Below are 18,188 nucleotides of genomic sequence, written 5' to 3' on the forward strand. Positions count from 1 at the left end.
GACTGTATCTTTCATAGGCCTTCATACCTCACCCAGCCCTCTCCTTCCGTCCTGTGCACATGCTCTCCCTTCACCCTGCCGCCCTCTTCCCTCCCTTCCTTCTTCCCTATGGGCTTCGCCCCCTGACTAGGGCTCACCCCTAAGGCTTAGCTCTGACGTGGCTTCTGTCTCACAGAGCTCCACTCCATCAAGAGCTCAGGAGCCCTACTGCACCCTCTGCTCCCCTTTGCTGAAGTTCTTACCACCGTGTGTCAGAAATTCCGCTTCCTCGTCTGCATTGTCTTTTGTCTTCGGGACTCACTGCTCCGTGAAGACAAGGACCAGGTCTGTGTGCCTGTTACTGGCATCCCCAGGAAACACCTGTTGAGGTAACTGAATCAGATCCCAATGAAGATACATTGCGCTAAGGGAAAACTAACCCACCTGGAAGGTTACCCATCTCTGAAAGCTGGAAACCATCCCCTTCCCAGACGAATGGTTGCACGGACCAGCTCCTTGAGTTTTTTTACTCTCACCTGCAAGAACTCTCTAGCATGGTGGGGACACTTGGCCCTGATTGTGACAACCTGAAGGAAACCTGGAGGTCCAGAGTGAAGTGGGCCTGGAGCCCAGGAAGACCCATGAAAGAACTGACAGCCTGAGCCCAGGAGAGGGTGAGCTTGCAGGGGGGTCTGGGGCTGGAGAGCTGAGGGCAGATACTCAGTTTGACCTACTGAGGAGTTCAGTGCGGGGCCTCCTGCACCCGCAGTTAGCTTTGGGGTGCCCGGGAGGGGCTCCTGCAGTAAGCGGGCAGCACTGTAGAGTTTTATAGCCACTGGCTGACAGTGTTGTCACTCCCATCTTGTGCACTGGGGACAAGGGGTGGGGGGCTTGGCAGGTTCCAACTACAGCAGTGCCTAACATGCATCGCGACCTTCCAGGCTAGCTGCACGCAGGTGCTCAGCCTTGCGTGTGGTTCCAGCAGAACCAGAAGGCTCAGGTTTCCCCAGAATGTTCTCTCACTCCAGAAAGCCCTGCCCACCCACCTTGGGTAGAGCTCCCTCCCTTCAGCTCAAGGCTTGGACGCTTGTACAATGCTGATGTCTCACTGGGTGGATGGAGGACAAATGAGAGATCCGGAGAGACAGGGCTCGAGGAGGGTGTGCTGGGAAGAAGCCAGGGGGAGATGCCAGCAGCCCCAGCAAGCCCTGGGAGGAGGGAAGAGGGCACCGAAGGGGGAGGCCTGAGCGGCCCTGGGTGGTGACCAGGCACTGCCTCCGTGGAATTCAGTGACATTTGCCTCTGGCCCCTCCCCGCCCTCAGTTGGCCAGGAGGAGCTCCTCACACTTGCTCCCAGGGTTACTGTATTCCGGGAGGCCAGTGCCCAGGTGGGGGGGTCTTCCCACCAGGGGCAGAGCGTGATTCTGGCCCAGGAACCCCCGAGCCAGGCCCCGAGTTCCAAGCACCCTTCCTAGTTCAGAACCTGGGCCAAAGGAATGAGGTAACAGGACTGGCTCTCAGCAGCCAGAGCCGGGCTTTCTTCAGGACGAGGGGCCGTGCCTTGCCCGGCACAGAGGGAAGCCTGCCAGACATGCCCTGTGGCCCTGCTGGGCCTTGCAGGGACAGAGGGCGACCTTCTGCGTCCCTACCCAGGCCCTGGACTCCGCCTGGCTTGCTGTTCGCGGAGGGGGAGCGGCATGAAGGTCGCCAGCCTAAACCCCCTCACCACCAAATGGGGATTTTAAGTCGGCTTCTTAATGCCTGGTCCTTCCTATTCCAAATTACTGCCCACCTCCCTCTGTCCTGGGGCCACGGAGTCAGGGGTTTGTCCCCACGTACTGTTAGCAGGGCGAGTTGCTTCAGCGAGTGGCAGATTTACCTAGAGACGTCCTCTGCCCTCAGAAGCCAGTTAGACAGCGGCTTCTCCCTGCCGCGTCTCCACCTTCCTGACTATTATATTGGTGGGGAGATCAATGGGCCCAACAGAAATTTTACTGATCTTCCTTCGTCTGTGGGGCATCTTGCTGCCCCTGCATCCCGCCAGCTGTGGATGTAACCCTGGAGCTGGCTCCAGAGGGAAGCGAGTGTGGGACAAGGGACTACCAGCCCGCGCCAGAGGGGCCTCCTCTTGGCTTTGTCAACATTACACTGGAAGGTATCACGACATGTGCCTCTACATCACGGATGTCAGGGATCAGTAGGCCCCATGGGAGGTTGGCAGGTGGGAGATGGGCAAACTAGAGGGAAGATAAAAGCTTGGCTCCGCCTAACTGGTCGCCAGAACTTTTTGTTTTAAATTTCCCTTATCACATACCCACAACACAGGGACAAATGTTCATCTGTTTAATGTCTGTCTTTCCCCACAGTGAGCTCCACGAGGGTAAGAGACTGAATGAATGAATGAATGAATGACTATGAAGGTAATGGGGAGAGATGTGGGACATGAGGACTCAGCTCATTTCATGCTTTTATGTAACAGAAGCCGCTATTTTAAATTGAAATGTACTCATACAGCCCCTGAAATACTTATCACAAAGAATGAAGTGATATCAATACAAAAAAGAAGCCATTAAGTCCATGAATAATTTAATCGTCTTGGGATAATTTGTCTCCGCATTGGAAATTTGGATTAATTGCCTTTGTGCCCAAACTGACTGAAATGGCTCTGTTTTTTTTAATTGTATGTAGACGTTGCTTCTGGCCTACGTAGATACATCCTGGGGAGGGCTGTCCACTCTCTGAAAGAAACTCCTGATCTCAATCTTTTGGAGAAAAGCCCTTGGAGAGCGTTCAGTCCTGGTGGGGAGTAGTTTGGCCGCAGCAGAATTCTGGGAATGCCAAGTGGGTAGTTGCAAAGATTTGACCCCGATGCCCTGCACAAACCTAGCAGCCACCTACTGCAAAAGCCCACCAGGATGCAACTGTTCTGTAGATGGGTGCAGGTCTCTGGTCCCAGCCCTTCTCTAGCTCCTGCAGATGGCCATCCCCCTTCCTTCTTCCTTCCAAGTGGGGTCACCCGCTGACCCAGCGCCCAGAGATTGGGCCTACTGCCCATGAATTATTTTCCAAGAGTGGGCACATCACTTTTTCGTGGCTGTTAACCATCTCTGAATAGGGCATTTCAACAGATTAGTGCTTCTCCTGACCAACTAGATTCTTGCTCAGAAAAGCAGCATTAAAGTTGCCCGATGGCTCCTGAATAAACATGAGCCCTGGATGAATTCCTTTTCTTTCTGTCCAGTCTTGCATGCCAGCTCTCATATCTTCAGCCCTCCCGTTTCCCAGGGATGAGCAATGGCGGGACTCCAGTGCAGGTGGGCGGGCACCCATAGAGGGTCACCTGGATGAGACCCAAAGGGTCCACTTACCCTTTGGGGCTTGGACCTGTGGCATTTGAGGTTCCTGCCTCCACCTGTAGGAGGCTTCTGGGTCTCTAGCAAGACTGTAGCAAGGCTCAGTCAGACCTTCCAGGAACCAGCTCAGCGGCTCACCTCCCTAAGTGACAGTCGCTGGGGAGGGATGGGCACAAGTTTAGGAAGAAGAAGGGCATGTGAAAGCAGCCCCTGTGAGGAACCCATGGGGATGAAGGTACCAAGAAAGGCCAAAAGGAACAGAAGAGTAGCCCCAAGAGTATCCTCCTCCAGAGGAGGGTCAGAGCACCCCTGGGGACTGGGAAGGCCACCTACCTGAGTCCTTCCCTGGATGGCCCAGAAATTGATACTCCCTGGATCAGAAGGATTTCAAGTTCAAGAGATTAATCATGGTATCAACAACTGAGCACACACTGCTGCCAGCACCCATCCCATCTCCCATCAGGGCACCACCGCTCCCCAGCTCCCCCCAGGTTGGTGAAGACACGTCTTTAAAATGTCACAGGTTACATCCCATTCCTGTTCCGCTCGAGTTCCCCCTTTAGCCTCTTTTGCCCTGAGATTTATTATTCTACAGCGATTGCGTTGAATTGCATTTGAAATCAATTAGCACAGGTACTCAAAGATGAATGCTTAGGCTCTGAAGAAGGGCGATGAAAACATACCATTTAAATAGAAATCAATTTTCCTTTCATGTATTTCTTCCTTGCTGCTGCCCCAAAATTAATAGTTTTTAGATATTTGTGTGTAAAGGGGAGACTTCTTTCACATAAACCACTTCCGCCACCGCCTCCCCCCCGGCTCCTCACGCTTGCACTGTAAGGCATAATCCCCAGCTGGTAATGTCACCGTTTAGCTGGCTCCACGGAGAAGCAAGCACGGCAGCACTGGGAGCCTGCTTAGCATGGGGGGGGGAGCTTTTGTGTTTTGTCAACAGCAGTTACAGTGTGCAAGAGGCAGCCATTCGGTGGCCACATCACATGTCAGAGCAATAGACAATAAAGTCCCTACAACCCACCCAGCCTTCTCTGTGCCTCAGTCTTAATCTGAGATCCTGAGGAGGACAATTAGACTCTTGCAAGTGCCACTCTAAGGCAAGTGTGGGTGTCAGAGTGGCTGCAAAGAGGAGAAATAAGGAGAGAATGGGGCATTGGAGCCAAGGGTAGAGAGATAGTCAAGTTAGAGGTGTGTTAGCTCTGATCTGGTTCCTCCCTCCTCCTTTTCTACTTGCCTCCTCCCAGAGAGCTCAGGCACTTCCTGTGTCCCAAGCATTGGGCTAAGTATTTTCCGTGTTCTTTCTTGAACTCCTCCCCAGCTGGGTGAGGAGGGTGCTACCCTTATGCCCATTTTAAAGATGAGGAAACTAGCCCAGACAGGTGAAGTAACTTCCTCTAAGGTTGTGAGGGTTCAGTGAATGGGTGCTCAGCTATTTGGTGAAATAGGATTCTGGATGTATACGTGAGGGCACTGCTGGATGAGATCAGCATCTGACCTAGTAGACTGAGTAGAGCAGTGTGAGTGGGTCCCATCCCAGGAGGTGTACTACATAGAACCAAAGGCTGAGTAAGAGACATAAGATTCAAATGCGGTTGTAAGAAGTAGCATAGGGAGATCCCCTGGACTTCCTACCAGGTCTCCATAATAGTAGCATATTGCAGAACTGTAGTACGATGTCACAACCAGGATATTAACACCGAGAACCATTCCTTTTGTTTTCTTTTCTTCAAAGAAAAACATACAAATTGAACCTCAGTGAAGGGTAGTAAAGTTCAGATCTATGATTGTGACCAGGGCATGTATTCACCACACTTGGCTTCCTATTACAAAATGGCTTCCCTAGATCTGATGTCTACATTTGTATTTTAAAATTTGTGTTTTCTGTAGGCTAGCTCACTGTATTGGTGTGGGTGGTGGTGGTAAATAAAGAAATGAAAGAAAAATGGCGATTGCTGGCAATTTGAGACAGCTGTGTGGCTGGCTGGGCTTTCTAGGCCGTTGCTTCAAGCTGGCTGCTGCTGCTCATGCATAGGCTGATGCGAACTCAAACGTTGGACTTTTGAGGCAGGTGCCATGTCTTCTCAGGGGAGTGACAGGCCCGCTAGATGGGTGAGCAGGTCTCCCTGGGTGTGTGTCCTCCCTCCCCTCCCCGACGTCACCCTCCAAGGGCAGAGAGGGCTCAGAGGGCTCTGACCCTTTGCCTTTAATCTTAGACAAGTTGTGGCCTGGCGGAAGAAGAGCAAGCAGCCTCATTGGGGTGCTCTGGACTCTGGATTCTAAAGGATCTGACCAACCTTCCCCCAGTTATATTCCCCCAAAGTTGGGGAGGTTAGGTGGATACACCATCTTCCTTTAAGTGTTTTAGAACCCATCATGGGAAGAATCTATTGCAGGTGGGGTTGATCGTTCTCACTCTTCACTGAGGTTCAATTCATATTTTTCCTTCCAAAAAGTGAAAGGGGCATGTTAAGCTTTGGCTCTCTGTGGGAGTTTTAGATATCTTTTTTTTTTTTTTTATGCTAGAACTTTAAAATGTGCTCCTTTAGTTGTGCTTCCAAGAACACATATTTCTCTCCTGCCAGCTCTTTCCCAAGCATATTGAATGGAGCATTTCTGTAATTTCACTGCAGAATGTAATTATTGTTCAGTTCCATTTCAGATACATCTGGCACTCATTTTCTGTCTTCATCCTCCCTCATTAAAACATGTCATAAAATGAAGGGGTTGGCGCAAGTGGGAAGAAAAGCATCTGGGGACCCAAAGGCAGCCTCTCTTCATTAAAAATGTGTCGGGAACCCTGTAGGAGAGCCCAGGGAGGCACTGGTTGGAGTTCTGGGCTTGTGAAATCAAACTATAGAAGAACTTAGGGCTTTATCTGCTATGGATGGTAAAGACTGAGTCAATTCATTGGGCTCACCCTGACCTTAACTTCCTGTAAAACTGACCATTGTATCTGAACCTGAAAAAGTATTGACATGCCTATATTTTACAAAGCTGAACCAATTCTAGGGCCAGGCAGCATCATACAGGAGTCCCACTGAAATGTTGTAAGGGTCCTTCCATCCTTTGCTGGGAGGCATGACCTAAAATCTAAGATAAAACCAGACCCATATGGCTAAATGAAAAAGGCTGACAGTACTGAGTGTTAACAACAATGTAGAGCAAATGGGACACCCATTTGTAGGGATACAAAATAGCCCAGTCACTTTGGAAAAGTTTAGTAATTTCTTATAAAGTGTATACTTGTTGTGAAAACAATTTTAAAAAGAAAATATTTATTTATCTGAGAGAGAGAGACAGAGCACATGAGCATGAGGGTGGGGCAGAGGGAGAGGGAGAGAGAGAAGGTCAAGCAGAATGCTGACTGAGTGCAGAGTCCTACATGGGGCTCGATCCAATGACGCTGAGACCTGAGCCAAAACTAAGAGTCAGGCGTTCGGATGACTGCACCACCCAGGTGCCCCAAACAATTCTATTTTTAGACATAAGCCCGAGAGAAATGAAGATACATGTTTACACATAGGCTTATGCATGAAAGTTCATAGCAGTTTTATTTAAAGTAGTCAAAAACTGGGGGCAACCCCAACTTCCATTAACAGATGAGTGTAGAAACAGATTATGATATATCCATTCAATGGGATACTCTTCAGTGTTAAAATGGAATGAACTGATGTATACAGCTGGATTAATTTCAAAACATTGTACTAAATAAAAGAACCCAGACACGAAAGGCTATGTGATTGCATTTATTAAATTCTGGGGAAATGAATATAATTTCCAGTGCCAGAAAATACATCAATGGTTACCTGGAGCTGGAGTGGGGAGAGTGACACTCGACTAGGAAGGGGCTTGGGGAACTTTTGGGGGTGATGGGAAAGTCTCTTCTCTTGATTGTGGTGGTGATTGTATGTGAAAACTCATCAAAATGTACATTCAAAATAGGTGGAAATTTCATTTTAAAAATGGAGTCTGTGTCTCATTGTTCTGGGAGATGAATTATAATATTGAGATGGAAAGACAGCATTAAAATTCTTAGTATCTGCCCTTCATTTCACTGAGGCAGAGGATAAGAGAGGTTGAGACTTGCCAAAAACCTTATTTGGTTTCCTAACTCATGATACAGTCTTCTTTCCAATACATCAATCTGGATTCTCCATCAGAAAGTAAAAATGAAATACCCCCCAAATGCTAGCATGTTCTAGAAATGGAGGACTTTGCACTGCAAAGTTCAGCATGGAGGCTCAAATGTGGGCATCTCCACCTATCTGGAAAAGTCACATCCCGAGGTCTTCTCTCCCCTTCTCTCTTTCCACCGCCTAATCTTCCAAATCCGCAAGACTGGCCTCATAGGTAAAACCTCCTGAGGTCACCCCAAAAACTACTCGCTCTTCTGAAACCCCTCAGTGGGTTCACATGTGATAAGTGACTGCAGCAGAGTATCTCGATTTGCAGTTTAGTTCTTTTATCACTATTTTAACTTCTATGTTGTTGTATCTTGTTTCACCAACTACACTGCCAGTTTCTATACAACCAGGGCTGTGTGTTATGAGGGATTTCATATTCTTCACATGTGGGCACACAGTAGGTCCAATGGATACTTCTTGAATAAATGAAATATTTTTCAAGGACAGTATCTATACCCAGTGTTCTGGATGCTGAAAAAGGTGCTCGCTTCAGCAGCACATATACTAAAATTGGATGCTGAAAAAGATACAGGAGAACGGGATATCTGGTCCCTCGTCACCAAGGAGCTCAAGTACCAAGTGTCTGGAAGCCAGGTTTCAAAGGGAGAGACAATGTTGAAAGCACTAGGAGTGGTTCTCGATCCTGGCTGCACAGGAATCACCTGGGAAGTTTTAGAATATATAGACACCTGGGTCTCACTTGTAGCTATTCTGATATAATGGTCTGAAGGGGGACCTGGGTGTTCAGAGTTTCGCACATATCCTTAGATGATTCAAATATGTAGCTGAGGAAAGAGAAGTTATAATCTGCTCTCTAAATCCCGCTCATTAGCAAAAATGAGACTGGGTCCCAGGAGCCTTCTCCAACTGGGGCTGGGGTATCAGAAGGGAGTCAACTCTGCCTCCTTAAGTTTCAAAAGGAATTCACGACGTCCTCTCCCAACATTCGCTCCACCAGCTGCTCTATTAGCATTTCCAAGAGAAGACAGAGAGCTCCAGAATGTTCATTAAAGGCTTTGGCAAACTTCAACAGACAAGATTAGAATTTGACAAGAACTCATTCCTTTGTATGGCAAAGAAGAAAAACAGCTGATATTTACAGCCTTGGGAAGCTGCTCCTTTAAGAGAAGTACAGTATCAGGGCTTGTTCATGAGTTAGATGTGCCTTTCTACTCCATGCCCTTGAGAAGATTGTTCCAGGAGACTCAAACCCTGTCCCTTCTACCGTAGTACCGCATTATCATTTGCCATTATAGAAGGACCTAAAGACCCAGCCAAAGTCAGACTCATCACCCCAATACCTACAGAAGGAACCAGGGATTGGTAGACTCCTCTCTGGAGTTCTTCTAAACTCAGATGTCTTTCTTGGGGATCTGGACTATGTTCTAGCATTCTTCGCTCCCGTTGTCTCAGCCTTCCAAGGCCCTGTTTCTCAAGGCGCACATTACAGTCACCTGCGTGACTTATTAAAAATAACATTTTTGAGACTCACCCCAAATCCTCTGGCTCAGAGATATTTTGGTGGGAGGCCTGGAATCTGCATTTTCAATAAACTCCCAAGATGATTCTTTGCCTTCTTAGGTGTGATGAGCACCGATATAAAAGAGTGAGCACTGTACTTGGAGTCAGAAGGACTGAATGTGAGTTCCTGACTCTACCACTTACTGCCAGGGCCAGTCATCTGAAACTCCATAAGATAGGGCTAATTGTACTGTGAGGGGTAAATGAGATACATGTGAAAATGCTGCCCACAGTGGGCCTTGCATACGTGTTAGATGAACCTAAAGATGACCCTCTGCTTGATTTATTTATCCTTAACCTTTTATTATGCAAAGTTTCAAATACGTACAAATGTAGAGAATCTATAGCATAAGGAATCCTCAAGTCCTCATTAATCAGTTTCAGTAATGATCAACTCATGGCCAATCATGTGTCATCTAAACTTCCTGCTTACCTGCTCCTTGAGTAGATTTTAAGTAAATCCCAAACGTTTTATGATTTCATCCATAAATTTTGCAATATGTATGCTTTAAAAAATTATCACATCTAAGACCTTAGCGTATTCTCTTAAGATCATCAAATATCTTTCAGTGTTCAAAATTATCTGATTCTTACACATACGTGCACACTTGTGCACACATGAGATAATTGGTTGACATTTCACACACACACATACATATATGAATTTCTATTGGTTGACATATCTCTTATTTCTTATTGATATAAATGTTCCTCCTCCATCTCTTTTTTTCTTGTAATTTTTAATGGTTTTGTAACAGGAAAAATGATCTTCTATAGCCTTGGTTCTCAAATTGTGATCTCGATTGAATGGGAATTTGTTAGGAATGCAAAATCTCAGGTCCTGCCTCAAATCTACAGAATCAGAATTATCTGGCCCCCTAAAGTTCTCCAGATGATTTCCATGCGGGTTAAGTTTAAGAGACATTGTTGATTGGATCCCCCCTGGGTCCTTAAGTATGGTCCTCTCTTTTCTACAGTTAATGTAATTTGTGGTTAAACCTAAAGATTTAATCAGTCATGGCTTATATCTTTCCCTCTTCCCTTTTCTTCTTTTTCTCTTCCTTCCTTCCTTCTTCCTTTCTTTTTCTTTTCTCTTTCTTTCTTTCTTTTTTTGTAGACTACTTCATAGGTAGGGCTATTAACCCTCTGCATTAGATCACATCTGTTCTGTACTCTATCTTACCTTTCCATGCAACACTTAGAAAATGGATCAGTCAGTGTTTGCAGGTTGAAAAGTAAATTTCTTGCCTAATATCATTCTGTATTATTCTAGCTGCTTTTAGCACAATTTCTACATACTTCCTTAATTATTCCACTTTGAAATTAAATTTTCATCTGAAACAAACATGAGCCTATGACTTGGGAAACTGGAATATTAACATCCATTAAATTCTTACCATCTTCTAAGAGATTCATGTCTACTTGCTTGAGCCACATAGACAGGAGCATTGGTTACCTTTATGGAGTCATTTAGGGTGAACTTGCAAAGGACCCCTACCTAAGAACCCCACTGGCTCACCATACTGCTGAAACCTCACCAGCTGGGATTTGTTCCTTTGAGTTTAAGGCATCAGTTCTCCCATTAATTAGGTTTAAAGTGAAAATGCTCTGAGGGTAACAGATACCCATTTTCAGTCACCAGCATCCCACTGGCTGTATTAGTTCCTTAGGGTGGCTGTAAAAGATTAGCACCAACCTGATGGCTCAGAACAACAGAAATTTATTCTCTTTAGCTCTGGAGGCTGTAAGTCTGAAATCAAAGTCTCAGCAGGACTGTGCTCCCTCTGAAGGCTTGAGGAAAGAATACTTCCTTGCCTATCTCAGTTCTGGTAGCCTTAGGCATTCCTTGGCTTGTGATAGCATCGCTCCAATCTCTGCTTCCCTCTCTCTTTACATGGCTTCTTCTGTATGTCTCCATGTGTATCTTCTCCTCTTCTAATAAGGATACTAGTTGTAGGATTTAGGGTCTACTCTAAATCCAGGATGATTTTTTCCTGAGATTCTTAACTCATTACATCTGCAAAGACTGTATTTCCAAATAAGGTCACATTCTGAGGTTCTGGGTGAGCATGAACTTGGGGACGAGAGGACAACCATTTAGCCCTACATTGGCAATTTATTTCAGGGCCAGGTTGATGAGGAAAGGTGTGGGGGAGGTTGAGGAGCGATCTGGGGCACAGTTAACTGTCCAGCCGAAGCCCCATATATGGAGTTTGCCCAACACAAGGGCCTCCGTGGACTAGAGGGATAGAGCAATGCCAAAGAGGGAGAGGGACCCACAAAGGAAGGCCAGAAGGCCCTGAGATTATCTGCACTGACTTGGTGCCCATAACAAGGCATATCATCATCTTTTTTCACTTTACTCATCCTGAGTCAAGATGCAGTTTTTCACAAACTCCATATTCTGAATATTCTGATGATTGCTGTCCAGTTAATGCACAGCTCGTTGCCTGATAGGTCCTGGGGCATCACTTGAATACTATTCTTAATTTAATAATAGCTACTGGCTTTCATTTTGCAACATCTTAAGATCATGTCCATTAAAAAGTTCTCTTTTTCTTTTTCTCTCTCCTCCCTGCTCTGTGCCTCTTCTTTCATAATCAGCAGTAGGGAAGTGTGCTTGCTGTTTGAGAATGCACAACTCTTTGTTCTCTGTTGTCCAAGCAGCTGTAGCTTCGTGATCATCAGGAAGCGGACTTCTCAGCTTGGTCAAGAATTTGAAATGTTGACGACATCACCAACCTCTGTTTCTTTGACTTGACTTTTCTTTCTTTGAATAACTTCCTTAGCTTATTCCATTTGTCACATTAGTTGAGTACTTGTTGTATGCAGTTTACCATGGAGATTCAAAGATGATCACAGCAGAGTTCTGATCTACAAGTATCTCACAACCCAACAACCTGTCCTGAGAGATGAGCCAGGGACACAGCCACGTATCTATAAACCCAAATATGCATGTAAGAAAAGATGATCATATTTAAGGCTTGGAAAGAAACCTTCCCCACCCCATCTTCCTTGATGTATTTGGGCCATAGCATCCCTCCCAGACCCCAAAGTCCCTCCATTCTGGAGACGGGTTGAAGTACAAGGAGGCAAGTCTATCTTTTCTGCCTCTTAATCTCCCTGAGAGAAAGATCTGCACATTGTTAATAATAACTAATATTTAGTAAATGCTTACTACACATGAGATACTGCTCTCAGCATGTCATCTGCATGACTTAAATGATCCTTACTTCATTTCCATTATCAGGTAAGGAAACTGAGGCATGAAGAGATATGCTATGCCCCAAGTTCACACAGCTAGAGAGTGAACCCACATGCCATTTTCTCTTAGAAATCAGGGCTTTGGGCAGCCTGGGTGGCTCAGCAGTTTAGCACCGCCTTCGGCCTAGGGCATGATCCTAGAGACCCAGGATCCAGTCCCACATCAGGCTCCCTGCATGGAGCCTGCTTCTCCCTCTGCCTGTGTCTCTGCCTCTCTCTCTGTGTGTGTGTGTGTGTGTGTGTGTGTGTGTGTCATGAATGGATAAATTAAAAAAAAAAAAAAGAAATCAACAGGCTTTGCCTGTTTGCTCTAGTGTTGGCTGGTTTCACTCAGCCCCATAAAAGCCCTTGAGTGAGAGGATAACTCACCCTTTATAAATAAAGGCAAACTTGTCTGAGGTCCAGAGAGAGCCCTCTCAAAACAGAAGAAGAGGCTCTGAAGACCTTATACCAAGCCTCTTATAAAGGGCAAATGACTAGGGGCCAAGTGTGAGCCACCTGTACGCACATTGTTGATTCCCACTCTCCCAGTACCACCTTACTCAGGTCTCATGGTCACACACCAATGGTGTGGTCATGGCTGGTCAAGAAGAGAAAAGAGCGTTGAGGACAAGGCCTGTGGTACATCCCCATTTAGGGGTGGGAATGGAAATGTAAGTAAAGGAGAGGAAAAATGTTGGGAGCAAGACAGAGCCCTGTCCTGGAGACCTGGAGAGGGGAGTGGTTCAGAAAGGAGGATGTGATCATGGGTCCTCTAAAGGCAAAGAAAGCAAAGAAGACTGAGAAACAGGCACTGGCCCTGGTTGTTAGGGCCCTTGGAACCTTCAGGAAGGCTGACTGATTAAAGTGTTGTGGGTGAGTCTGACCGTGGTGGGATTGAGGGGCAGACGGTGAATGGTGACAGAGAAAGATCTAAAGATTCTCTGCTTCTTTTGGAAGACAGAATAAAAGGAAGAAGAGAAAGATCTTGGGAACTTGGTGGAGGGGCTAGTTGAGATAAGGCATGGTCTGAGAATGATTTGTGTAGATGTATCATGGGGCTAAATAGTGGAATGTAGGCCTGGAGGCGGCAGGGAACAGGAAATGTCTGGAATGCCCAATAATAGGCCAATACAGCAAGGCACATCCATATGCTGGCATATTTTGCAGCTGTGAAAAATTACATTTTTGAAAGATATTTAACAACATGAAAGGTATTTAACATGAAAAGTCTTCCAATAAAATAATATAGGGAAAAGAAGGATGAAAAATGACGTTATGCTTATAAGCATCCTAATAAAGAAATATTTTCATATTCCAATTTTCAAAAAATCTGTGTTATGATTCCAATTTCCTTGAAGATGTGTGGGTATTTGCACTGGCAGGAAATACACCAGAATGCATGTGACTTTTAAAAATTATTTTCTGTATGTTCCAAATTTTCTAAAAACAAACATGTGTTCCTTTTACGATAATTAAAAGGAGTACAGATGGCTGGTAGCTTTGGCTAAACTATTCATATTATTGTGCCTCTTACTCTGTTATCTCACTGTCTGGAAACAGAGAGGAAGTGGCTTCCCCAAGGTGAGATATGTGAAGCAATGGGACATTATGTGTCTGTCAACACACTGCGTCCCTGCAGTGGGGCTAGGTGATGGGGTGGGAGGAAATGGGGAGCAAGCAAAGAGCTTTCACATCTGGCTAGAGAAAGGAAGAAGCACACAAGAAGAAAACAAGCTCTGGCGACGTGGCTTTGCCTTTTCAGGGAAGGGGTCCACTCATGAGGGCTGGAGTTAGTAGAGAAGTGGGACCTTGGAGAGGGAAAAAGCCACAGTGATGTGTCCATTGCTTTGGGCAGGAGTCATTGGCTTGCACAGGGAAGCCTGTGTGCTGAGCTGCAGAAGGGAAGACTCCATTCAGCTGTAAGTGGAGGAGCCACCAAGGGCCTGGCACCTGCTGGAACTGTCCGGTAACTGCTTTCCTCAGCCTGATGGTTCACACAGGGCAGTGAACTGCTAGAGAATGGGGAGTGGGGGCCCTGGAGGGTGGGCTGCTTCACTGGCCCAATTCTTCCCACCACTTATGCTCTTCATTGACTCTGGAGGAAAGACAGTGCCTGAGAGGTGACAAGAGAAGGAGCAAAGCTCAGGTGGTACAGGTGAAAAGGGAAGGGAGCAGAGGGCTGGGGGATTTGCTGTCAGACAGACTTCATCTCTAATAAACTAGTGGGGATAGGAGGTGTCCTGTGTCATTTGTAGGCATATGAGTCACACGGGAATTCTACGTCTACCTTCTCTTTCAGTCTTTGACTTGCGTGTTCCCCACCACAGAAACAACTTTTCTTCCCTGCTTTTCTATCCATTCCTTCCTGACCCTACCCACCCTGGAGTTGGGCCTGTTTCCTCAATTTTCTACCACTCTGGGCTGCTATGGGCAACTCGGGAAGAATGGCCATGCTTGGACTCTATCAGCATCTCTGCTAAGAGTTGATGGAGAAGGCAGATCTTGTAAGCATGTCTTTTGGATCAAAAAGGCAATGATAAGTCAACATGGCTAGGCTCTACTAACCAGTTATCCAATCAAATACTAATCTAGATATTGCTATGATGGTATTTTGTAGACATGGTGGCTGACATCTACAATCACTTGCCTTAAGTAAAGGAGTTTACCCTTGATAGGATGGTGGGCCTCATCCAAGCAGTCAAAGGCCGTAAGAGCAAAACCTGTGGTTTCTTAAAGAAGAAATTCTACCTTAAGACTGTGGCATCAACTCCTGTGTGAGTTGTCAGCCTTGCCAGTCTGCCTTACAAATTTTAGACTTGAGAGCCTAACTGTCACAATGGCATGAACCAGTTCCTTAAAATAAATCTTCCTATCAATCTAGTATCTATCTATCTATCTATCTATCTATCTATCTATCTATCTATCTATCTATCTATCATCTATCTATCTGTCATCTTTCTCTCTCTGATTCTCTCTCTCTCTCTCTCTTTTACCTTTGTGCCTGTCTGTGCATGCCCATAGGCACTCTCTTTCCTATTGGTTCTCTCTCTAGAGAGAGCCCAGACTGATACAGCCTCCCATTGGTCAAAATTACATGGAAGCCAGCTGGCAAAGGAGCCTGATAAGTTTTCAGATTTCTGTGACTCTCTGCAGAATAGGAGAAGGCCAGGAAATGAATGTGATTAGCCCAGTCTCTTGCCCGAAATGGCATTCCGAATTCTTCTGTTGAATATTTTCCTGGAATGCTCCTTTCTTCTATAGTTCCCAGATGTTTGCACAGCAAAGAAGCTAGCATTTCTTGAGTATTTACTATGCACCACGCCCTGTGCTAAGTAATTTACATATATTATCTCATTTAATCCCCTTGACTATCCAGTGAGGCAGATACTATTATTATCTGTTGTGCAAATGAAGGAACTAAGAAGTAAAGGCACTGAGCATTCCAATAACATGCACAAGATCACACAATAGTCCAGCCTGCTGGCTCCTTCCTTTCAAACCAAGGAGTAGAGTTAGAAGATCATCTGTCTGTGCATCCCACAATCCTGGGTTTGAATCTAGGGTCTACTATTTATTATCTTTGTAACATTGAGCAAAACCATGAACCTTGCTCAGATTTCATTTACTCTTCCATAAAATGGGGTGTGAGACAGGGTTGAAAGGATCAGAGGAGATCATGTCTAAGCTAATACTCCACCCACAGAGTGCAACACACACCTAAGCATCTTCACTCACTGTTCTACCCTTTTTTCTTCACTCAAAGGAGTTACCCTATGTCTTTCTCATTTTACTTAACCACATTCTGTTCCCATTTGTATTGTCATTCACCCAGCATATGCCACCTGATGTTGTCCAGCTTGACACCCAAACATGGTGCTGTCTTGGGCATGCCACCATCAGCCAGTCTGAGGGCTGGAAGGAAGCAGGGAGTGATTTGCTATTGTCTGGTGCTCATACAGTAAAAAATGCAGGTTGGGAGCTTCCCTAACCAGGATTATAGCATTTTCCAGAAGCACTGAATTTACCTCCAGCAGGCTCTTACTGGCTCCTTTCATTGAATAAAGGGTTTGTCTCTACCTCCTCCTAGCCCTGTAAACCTGTGTTCACAGCTAGCTGCTTTCTTGCACACAGTGCATGGATCACGCAATAAAACATGGCCTTTTGGTTTCTTTTCTCCAAGTATTGATCACTGTTCTGAATTTTCTATTCCAGCTTTGTCCTGCTATGATTTATTTTTAAAACAGGAGGCAGGCCATTCCTTCTCAAGCTTCTCTTCCTTTCTTTTGTTGTTTTTCATTTTTGCCTACCTACTAAGAAGAGAAAAATAGTCATAGGATCTTAGGATATTAGGGAAATAATCCAGGCCTGTATTTCTCAAACTGGAGGATACATACCTCTGGGGGATCTGTGGCCATGTATCAGGGTATAGTTTTTAAAATACAAATTAAGTGTGGAACAGCTTTCTGGCGCATCATTTCACCCAAAGATTCAGCAGAGAATATTTTCGTGTTAAAACAAACTAAGATTTATTATGGAGTTGATTGCAAAATCCACATGAATTTTTAGGTTAAAACTTAAGCCCTTACCTCAAGGGCTTCACATGGAGGGAGGGCAGAGTAGAGCACACCAGCTGTTAACACCTGCAGCTCCCAGGATGCTTATGACGGGCTTATTATTCCAGGCTGGAAATCGAAGGCTTTTTCTTTTCATTTTTTTTTAAGATTTAAAAAAAATTTTTAGAGATGGCAGGAGGGGCAGAGGGAGAGGGACAAGCGGACTCCATGCTGAGCACAGAGCCCTACACAGGGCTTGATCCCACTACCCTGAGACCATGACTGAGCCAAAATCAAGTCAGATGATTAACCAACTGAGCCATGCAGGTGCCCCTTGAAGGCTTTTTCTGAACAGAAATTAAAAGGCCCAGAGAAAAGATTCCCTTTAATAACATTTGGGAAGTCCACTTCCCAAATAAAGAGGCAAGGTTCCCACCTATGATTTCTGCCACACTTTTAAAGATGAATGAAGAACTCAGTTTCATTGGGGTCTTGGATGTGGTGTATCAGCACTAGCTTCATCTCTGCCTCCTTTAAATTTGTGTCTCTGTACTCTAGAACCTGGCAAGCTAACATCGACCTTCCTCAGACCTCCTTGCGGCCAGAGTGTGAGAAGAGATTTGGTTCCACCAATAAGAAGCACTTGAATAATTTGGGAGAATGGAAGGAAGATAGAGACCATCTTCCTGATGCTTTGGGATATTTTTCTGCTGGCAAACAGGGTATGGAGGAGTCCTGCAGTAGCCCTCCCAGGGCGCCTTTCCAGCTTTGTGGCAAGTGAGTAACTATTGAGCTCTTATAACTTGTGGTAGTTTCCCAATTCTTGGATTGCATCACTGGCAAAGTGTTCTTAAGTGTAGCCCTTCTCATGGCAGCCTCCTGGCTCCCTGTCTCTCTGTATGGCAAAGTAGTAGTTTTCTGAAGTTACTGAGAGCTCAGCATAGAATCCTAGAGCCCAGTCTTCTAGCCCGTCCACTGATTTTGAAAGAATTCAGTTCCCTGTATTAAATTCCTTTCTTCTTTAATATGTAGACGGATTTCAGTTTTATGGCCTGCTGCTAACCCTTGAGCAATACAGTAGAAATTGGACTGTAGCTAAGACTGTTAGCTTTTTACTAATATCTATTGTCTTTAATTCTGAAGCTCCAGAGTTTTAGCTGAATATGTGGCTAGCTAGTAAGACTTTTTAAAGTCTCACTTGCAACAAGATGTGACCATGTGACTAAGTCTGGGGCAATAGGGTGTGATCAGAAGTGATGTGTGCCTCTTCCAGGTCATGCACACAAAAGGAAGGGGCAAGTACTCTCTTCCTCTTTTCCCCTTTCTCTCTGGGTGGG

This window comes from Canis lupus, chromosome 1 (genome assembly GCF_011100685.1).
Source record: "Canis lupus familiaris isolate Mischka breed German Shepherd chromosome 1, alternate assembly UU_Cfam_GSD_1.0, whole genome shotgun sequence".
Lineage (NCBI taxonomy): Eukaryota > Metazoa > Chordata > Mammalia > Carnivora > Canidae > Canis > Canis lupus.